Genomic DNA, 9399 nt, shown 5'->3' with positions numbered 1-9399 from the left:
CTTTCATTGCGCCTTTTATCAACCAAGTTGCCAATTTTTCTTTGAAACTTTTGTCAGGAATCGCGTTTAGTGCGTGAATTAGCCTGATATCAGCGAGATGCCTTTGTTGTAAATCCCCGCTGCGATACGCGAGATCGTGGTAGTAACAAGCGCTATCGATGGCGTTTACTGGATCTTCACCTTGCTTTGGTTGGTTATTATCGTCGAGTCTTATATCGAGTCTTGTTCCGGGTTCGCAGTAATTGTACCCTGGTAGATGCTTCTCTCCGGGATATTTCGCCCAGGGCAGCCCAGGTAGATTTTTCATGGAGGCGGCAATGTCTCCTCCGGTTCTTCTAGTTTTTTTTTTACGAATCTAAACTTGCGTGTCTTGCAAACTTTGTATTCTCCTGCAATTGCGTTTCTGTTATTGCGTGTAACGATTTCGGTTGGATTTAACGTAGCTGTGTGCGTGCGGCACTTAACACAATATAAATCCATGTATTTTAGTAACATGAATGTAATTGATTTTTCAGCCACGAAGCGACGCGAGCAGGTGAAACATAATGCGATATTATCGAATTCGATAAGAATGATAATTATTGGCCCATCTGGATCTGGTAAGACGCAGTTGTTGCTAAATTTGATCATGCGATGGCTGAAATGGTATAAATTGTATTTGGTTGCACCATCCGTTGACGATCAGCGATGTTATCAGGTGCTAAAGGAATTTAGTGACAATACCGACGAAGGTACAATCGAATTCATCACAGACATCAATGAAGCTCCAACCGTGGAAAATTTGGACGGTGATGTTAATAATCTTGTTGTATTCGATGATGTTATGCTGGACAAGCAAACCAACCCGGCTAGAATATTCTCGCGTGGCAGACACAAGAACACCGATGTGATTTACCTTGACGCAGAGATATACGCAGATTCCAAAGGTGAATAGGGACAATTGCAATATTTTATCTGTGTTCAACGGCGTAGACACGCACACGCTTAGAAATATCCATCAGACCTGGTGTAACGGCGACATGGACATAAACAAATTCAAAAATTTCTTCAGCCGCGCTCAGGCAACACCGCACGGGTTTATCATGATCAATCTTCATGATCCACGCAGTCGGTATCGAATTGGTCTTGATCAAATTTATTCATGAAAAAGCAGCCCAAAGTTGCAACAAAAAACATAACACAAAAATCTTATCCCGGACCCCCCCCAAAAAATCTTCTTTTTTCCTGTCCTGGACACTATATTTATTGACACACAAATACACACATCCGATGCACTTGGTCTGAAATACACGCAAATTAATCTCCGTAGAAGGCTTTATTTCTGCTTTCCGAGGCTTCTACGGAGAATGTTCTCGTAGGAAGGTTTATTTTGTCTGGAACGGAAGGTCTGTTAAACTTCCCTGCTGCTGCTGGTGTGGCATGGGGGTGTACCAAATGCATACGATTGCGTATGAGGGTCTTCTGATAATGTACGTAGGCAAACGAAACGGATTGGGGGACTCGATAGCTTGTCGATGTTAATAAACACTTTTAAAAGTTGAAAGAGACTTAAACAAACATTGACCGAATACCTTAAGACGATTATTTGATACATTTAGTTATGCATTTCGAATATTTAGTAGATCACAGGATTGCTATTTCCGAAGATGAGTCTTATTAACTATTGCAAACATAAATTCCCTGAAATTACAAGAATGTTTAAAACGATCAAGGTATAGAAACGTTGTTAAAAATCTAAGTCTTTTTTCTCTGTAGAAATACGAGTGCTTGTTAAGAACACCTTTGAATAAGACTACAGTGTCATAGTGTCACTGTGTTTACGTTCAAGAGGCAATTCGTTCCAGGTGGCTGTGCCCTGGTATTTAGTGTCATTGTGTTTTTACGTTCAAGAGGCAATTCGTTCCAGGTGGATGTGCCCTGGTATTTAGTGTCATTGTGTTTTTACATTCAAGAGGCAATTCGTTCCACGTGGCTGTGCCGTGGTATTTAGTGTTCTTAAGGATAACCAGTTGTAATTTTACATTTTTGAAGTTTCTCTCGTACATAGTGATACAAATCAGATAGAAGAGAATTACAAAAGTCAGGTCTAGAAGGTACTCAGAAAAGCATAAGTGTTTTAGAGGCATCAACTGAAACAAAATTATGAATTTAGTAGGTGCAACTCAGATCCAGTGATTCAGCTCTGCATGTGATCATGACATGTTAGTAATAATAATAATAATAATAATAATACTTTTCTCAATTTAATGAGACTTGTTACATGACTTCATATAGGATCTGCACCTCTCTATGCTTTGTATGGCAGTATCAGTTTCAGCTGACTGGCTAGATTTTATACAATTTGATGTGATTTGACTAAAATTGGTAATTCACCAGATGACGATCTTAGACACTCAAGAGTGGTTAAGAGTATGAAATGATGATAATTTGTAATCTTAAACCTTTAGATAGACAGGTACATTTTGAGGCATGACGGAATTTGTGCTTATTTTGCTATTTTTCTATGGGTTTATAAGACGTGTAGAAAGTTCGCTCCTCACAGAAGTTTTGTTCCAAATTTATATTTTACTTGTATAATACGAAATCAAAATGGGATGAAAATTGGACATTTTTATTTATAAAGCGCCATTCCCCAAAGTTATGGGCAACCCGTTGAATGTCGTCAGCCTCAGATGTACGGGCAACAAGTTGGATACGAGCATCCAGGTCAACCAAAGATAATCGCAACGCAGAGTAATGTAGTCTATGTAAGTTTTTATATATATATATATATATATATATATATATATATATATATATATATATATATATATATATATATATATATATATGTATATATATATATTAAATGTGTGTATGTGAGAGAGAGAGACAGAGAGTTGCAGTAAAGGAGAAAATGGTTTCATTTTCTCATTTTTCTTTTAATTTGTAAGTTTTGTCACTAGCTCCATATTTGCAAATATAGATTGAGCACTTGTGTTATATTAAACGAATTGATGGTAAAAATTCCCCCATATCGGTAAAAACCTATTTAAACTTTTTATAAAATAGAAGATTGACATACAGACTTTCAGTACACTATGAATCACCATCTTCAATCTACCTCGCAAAAGATGTGCAATAAACACCTCAATAAGCAAGATTCCGGACATAAACCATGTAATTATTTTCAGCCATAATTTGTATATAATAAATCTTGAATAATAGGTAACATGTAGCATTGGCAAACGTTACTCACATGTGTAAAAATATTTAAGGATGGAAATCGACCACACTCTTTACATTTATACCTAGGCATTGGTCACTGACCATTCCTGTCAAAGGTATCGACATTCAGCCTTTCAGACAGAATTTGGTTTAATTTCAGCGCGACGAGGAATCCTTCTAGATTATGAACCAAGAGGAAATATCTTGAAATTGCAAATAAAATGATTTTTATCTAACGCAATATGAAATTAGGTCTAAACTTCTGATTGAATCAATAACCTTTATGTTTCTATGAAGAATACATACACACATAAAGCATAAAAATGATCTATGGAACTTAACCATTGACTGTCACTCTAGATATTATTCATGATTCTTTAAAAACTCTCCTCTAACTATACGTATGTATGTATGTATGTATATATGTATGTATGTATGCATGCATATATGTATGTAAAGTAATAATGATAATATAATAAATGGTATTATTATTATTAGTATTATTATTATTAGTATTATTATTATTAGTAGTAGTATTAGTATTATCATTATTATTAGTAGTAGTAGTAGTAGTAGTCTTTAAGAATGGAATTCGACATGACTCTTTACCTTGCAATTTAGGAGGCGTCCACTGACCATTCAACGCTACTAGAACGTGTTCTTGATTATGAACCAAAAGAAATTGCTAATAAAACGATTTTGATATAATTTTTTATACCACAAGTTTTGGAAAAGTTAATGTCTGATTGTATATATATATATATATATATATATATATATATATATATATATATATATATATATATGCTCTTTGAAGTATTATTAAAATTTATTTTCCTCATTCCTAAAACCTAATCGTTGACTATCATTTTTATCCTTTGATATTTGCTATGATACTTTGAAAGTCCCTCTGACTGTACATAGCAATAATAATAATAATAATAATAGTAATAATAATAATAATAATAATAATAATTATTATTATTATTATTATTATTATTGTGGTTATTGTGACAAACTAACGTATATTTTGTATTACATTTTGACACACGACCAAACATAAACACATAAAATAAGAAAAAGAACAAACTCGTCTCCTAAATAACAAGGTCTTCATTTTCAAACAGTAAATATCACAACTTTTTTAAAATCAGAAACGTATGGAAACAATATTTTTATTTGTACTTATTTACATGTAGTCTTTCAAATAGGTATCCCCGAATAATGTGGTAGCAACAAGGTTAGTGCGACCACCAGATGGAACGATGCTAGCGATCTTTGCATGTTTGTTTTGTTTTTCGCCGACCGGTGTCTTTGCCATCATGTATGCCAGGCAGGCATGTAAACTAATGCTTAATTTCATCATGTAGATCATGATTCGGTTTCTCGCATGTAAACAGCATATGGCTAAATTGGTCCTTATATATAGTTATGATTTTAGTTCCTGATATGAAGGAGAAAATAATAATTTAATTGTTCAAGATCTATTGTTTCGTCATTTCTTTGCGATTATTTGCTTTTTATGAAACAAAATCTGTAATTGTTTATCAATTTGATGAATTCGGCTTTAAATTTGTATTCATTGTAACTGCATATTGCTATTTGTGTGTGTGTGTGTGTGTGAGAGAGAGAGAGAGAGAAAGAGAGAGAGAGAGAGAGAGAGAGAGGGTGAGGTGTACTAAATCTTGAACTGAGAAATGAAACGATCAACATTAATATTCTAGCCAGGGATACAAATTTATCCACGATGACCGGAACTTCTTGGCACGTTTCATAGCATCATACTGGTTAATTTCTTTTAACAAAGGTTCCTTAGAGCTAAAAACGTCATCAAGTTTCTTGTTGTTGCCTAGATAAGAAACAGGTCATTCTAACCTACTATATCAACCGTAATGAAAACTAGACTGTTTGTATTGATTTCTTTTTATGATCACAAATTATTGATTTGCAAACACTTCTTCGATCCATTCCCTTGACAATTTACATAGAATGACATTGAAATCGGGGATATGAATCCAAATATTTGACAAGTCGACTTTTGTGATTGAGAACCGTTACTTTTATTCATTTAATTGTTTACCAAGCTGTATATATGTATATAACTCATGTCATTAATTTGACTTAGTTTGGATTTCCATTAAAGTTTATTCAGAACTCGTAATATTAGGACTTGTGTCTGTAATTCTAGGATTATTTAGTGTTTAAATTCGCAATATCGTAAACTCTTTCTTTTGTTTTTTATCACTTTGTATTATTGGGAGATGAACTATTTTTTTAATTTTAGAAACTCCGTGCGTTTCACTTTTTATGTTACATATTTTAAGATTATTGACTTGTAATATACACACACACACATATATATATATATATATATATATATATATATATATATATATATATATATATATATATATATATATATATATATATATATATATATATATATATATATATATATATATGTATGTATGTATGCATGTATGCATTTATCTATAACTAAATGGGAGGAAAATAAAACATAAAAAAAATTTGTAATGAGATATTTTGAACATATATGGGGGTTCCCGTTTCGATATATATCCCCCATCCACCCAGTCCAGAAATTAAACTTATTTAATTTCAATAATATGAGGCTTCACCATCATACTGAAATAAAAAATTGTAAGAAGTTTAAAATGAATTGGTTACTAAAAACCGCAAAGTGAACTCATGAATATGCGCTGAATAGCTTCGTTAATACTCTCAATATAAGTATGTTTTACAATCTGAACTTATTTTCATCTTTGCTTGGACGAAAACTCATGATCTATGTGAAACAGGTTCGAGCGTTAGAATTTGGTGTCCACTTAAAACTTAGTTGAGGATCAATGACCAAAGTTATGATGCCACCCCCACCCCCCATTTCCGCCACTCTCATGCACAGAGCATACATACTGGTGGAAGTATGAAGAATCCGAGAATACATATTATATTTGTGTTGTCTCATCTCAATCATGGTATGTTATATACCTTTTCATATTGTGTATTTGACCTTGTCCAAAATCAAGTTCAATGTGGACCTTAACAGGGACATGTATTTTGTAAATAACAGAAAACATAACTAACATTTTCTCTCTGAGTGTTTGTTTACTTATTGAGATCATTATTAATGTAAACATGTTTATATTCTAGATTCTGAACCTATAAACGTTAGAATGGAAATTTAAATTAAGCGAAATTTCAGAAAAAGGAGAGGATTTATAACCTTGATTATCTACAAAAATTTGGATTTCCATTAAAGTTTATTCAGAACTTTTATTATTAGGACTTGTGTTTGTAATTCTAGGACTATTTGGGGTTTTAATATCATAAGTACATTTTTTTTTTCTTTTTCACTTTGTATTCTTTAGATATGAACTAATTGTTGAATTTTATAAGTTCCTTGCTTTACACTTTTTCGGTTACATATTTTAAGAGTATGGACTCGTAAGAGTATGTATGTATGTATGTATGTATGTATGTATGTATGTATGTATCTATGTATGTATGTATGGATGGATGGATGGATGTATGTATGTATGGATGGATGGATAACTAAATGGGAGGAAAATAAAACATATAAAAATTTGTAATGTTATATTTTCAACATGTATTGGGGTCCCTGTTTCCATACAGATCCCCCATCCACCCATTCCACTAAATGGAACTTATTATTTAAGTTCAATATTATGAGGCTTCACCCTCAAACTGAAAAACAAAGATTTGTAAGATTACATATTCAGATCATTATTAAAGTAAACGTGTGTATCGTCTTGATTCTGAGCCTTTAAATGACTAGAATGGAAATTTCCATCAAGCGACAGAGCATTTTCAGAAAATGGTAATTGCGACAAAGTAGAGAGGTTTATAATCTTGATTATTTAAACAAAAACTCAATTTTGCCTTAAAATTTGGAAGCAGAACAAGTCTTATTGTTGTATTTTATTTCTCTTTTAGGAAGATTTGTTCATTCAAATTACTACTCACTGGAAACCCAAAGTGCTCTTCAATGAAATTCTTGGACAGAAACATTATATTGGACTTACAGTGAATATATATAAGGTTTTTCCCTCCTGTCATCAACCTTCCTATCGCTTGAATGATATCTCGTTTCAGGCTAATGATGAGCTCAATTACAACGTGGCTTGAAGCAAATATAAAGCGTCCATGACACTTAGTATTTTTTTCCATCGTTGTGGGGGCAATTTGGATGGCAATTGGCATCTTGAGGGTTGTGGCATACAATTAATACTACTCATCTACGTACAACGGCTAAGCAAGTAAAGAAGCCTACAGTAAAACCGACTAGTGTATTAATAACTTGCTGTCATGAAATACTTTATTTCTTTTGGGTGACATTAACGGACTTTGGTACAGATCTGTAAATATTAAATTACATGTCATTTAACATCATGACAATAAAGGGACATGTTTGGTTTAGTGAAAGTGTTGCTCAAACTGTCAAATTGTATTATTCTGAAACGGATGGTTGCTCAGAATAATAAAGTATTAAAGTTTGGCATGTTTTGAATATAATATTTTGGTGCAACAAATATGCAAGAACCTAATTTTTTCGATTATAGTTTAATTTGTCTTCAACATTATAATGAAATAACATCTTTGTCTAACAAATAAATATAATGGGTGTGTGTATATGTGATTGTGATTTGAATTTTTAATGTAGCTTTAGCAATTTTCAGTAATAACGCTACGATATTTGCAGTATGGCCGCTTATAATGATGTCATGCACTGAAGCATCATGCTGCAGACATGTAGCATGATGTCTCAACCACATTATTTTGACACCAGGCCGACCTGTCCAAACACCAACCTCGTATGCGCCATATATGGCAGTTGTTAGAACAATTTGTATAAGTCTTTGGTATGACTCGACCGGGGCGGTGCAAACGGAGCGGTGCAAACGGAAATGTACAAATATACTTCTAAAAAAGCACATACCCGTACAGTTAGTCAGTGCAAATTGTATCAACGTACTTCCATAATATTTTAGCATGACAAAATTTCATTTTTAAAATCAAATGAGATGAGGATAATTAAGATACAGAATCCCCACACCAATAAACAAGGATTTGTGAATACCCAAGGAGAACTGGTTAGCATCTTGTATTCAACTCTCCTTCAAAAGACAAGTGTTAGATATTAATTTGTATGTTCATTTTGATTCCATTAATTTATGAATATAACTCAGTGCGAAGAAAAATGCATTGATTTGGTGGGTATATTTTAACCTCATTATTCCTAGCGAAAGCAAATATATATATATATATATATATATATATATATATATATATATATATATATATATATATATATATATATATATATATAAAGATATATATTATGTGAAAGATATGTAGCAGAGCTGTTGGCATTAGGTGGTATAGCTATAGCTCCAATTGCTATTACTAATTTTATTCATCTGAGATTAGTGTATGCATAACAAAAATGCAAAGTAAACAATCATTAGCATTGTGATAAAAAATAGGTAATATTTTAACATCTGTAAAGACATGATATATATTTGTATAAGAATTAAAGGTTTTGTTTAAGCATATCTATTGAGGATGATATCGCTGCACTTATAAATGTTAGACGAGTTTACCTGTCCAAATAGTTTATAAACAACAGAACTGTCGATATGATAATTTGTATAGGACCGCATAGGCTGCTTTACAATTTCGTTTTCGTCACATTGACTTACAGTTTCTCGATGATAATTTGCGTAAGACTGAAAAGGACAGAACCAAACGTTATCTATGAAATTTGGAAAAGACTGCTTAGGTTGCACATCAATATTTCATTGAACTGCTCTTAAATAATTATCACATTTTAAACACATTATGTTCTCTTTAATAACAGTTAGAAATTGCTTGATTAATGCATATTGAGACAGGTGTGCACTTAATCATATAATTAGTCCTCTACATAGTTTGCATACAATGACTTACATTTGCCTTTCATAAATAAGTTTAAAAACAAAACGTCCTCATATTTCTATCTGTAGTCTACGATAGAGTCTTTTGAGTATTCGTAATAATTTCCTATTAATACTTAGTTTAGTTTTGGAATTTGTTTCAAAATACTAGTCTGTCTCATCACGTTGGCACAATATCCATGCAAATTAATAATTTTAATGAACACTAATGCTTGCA

At 32.4% G+C, this 9399-nt stretch overlaps 1 long non-coding RNA gene across 1 annotated transcript; it reads left to right on the top strand.

Annotated features, from left to right (window-relative positions):
- Positions 1-2518: 2518 nt before the first annotated feature.
- LOC149796341 (uncharacterized) lies at positions 2519-7878 on the top strand. Its single transcript, XR_016421421.1, has 2 exons — positions 2519-2747; positions 7342-7878. It is a non-coding gene; the product is annotated as an uncharacterized LOC149796341 (long non-coding RNA).
- Positions 7879-9399: the final 1521 nt, after the last annotated feature.

Source organism: Sinohyriopsis cumingii, chromosome 6, assembly GCF_028554795.1.
Source record: "Sinohyriopsis cumingii isolate HCF-2022 chromosome 6, ASM2855479v2, whole genome shotgun sequence".
In the NCBI taxonomy this organism is placed as follows: Eukaryota; Metazoa; Mollusca; class Bivalvia; order Unionida; family Unionidae; genus Sinohyriopsis; species Sinohyriopsis cumingii.
This window is presented reverse-complemented; position numbering and strand designations above follow the sequence as displayed.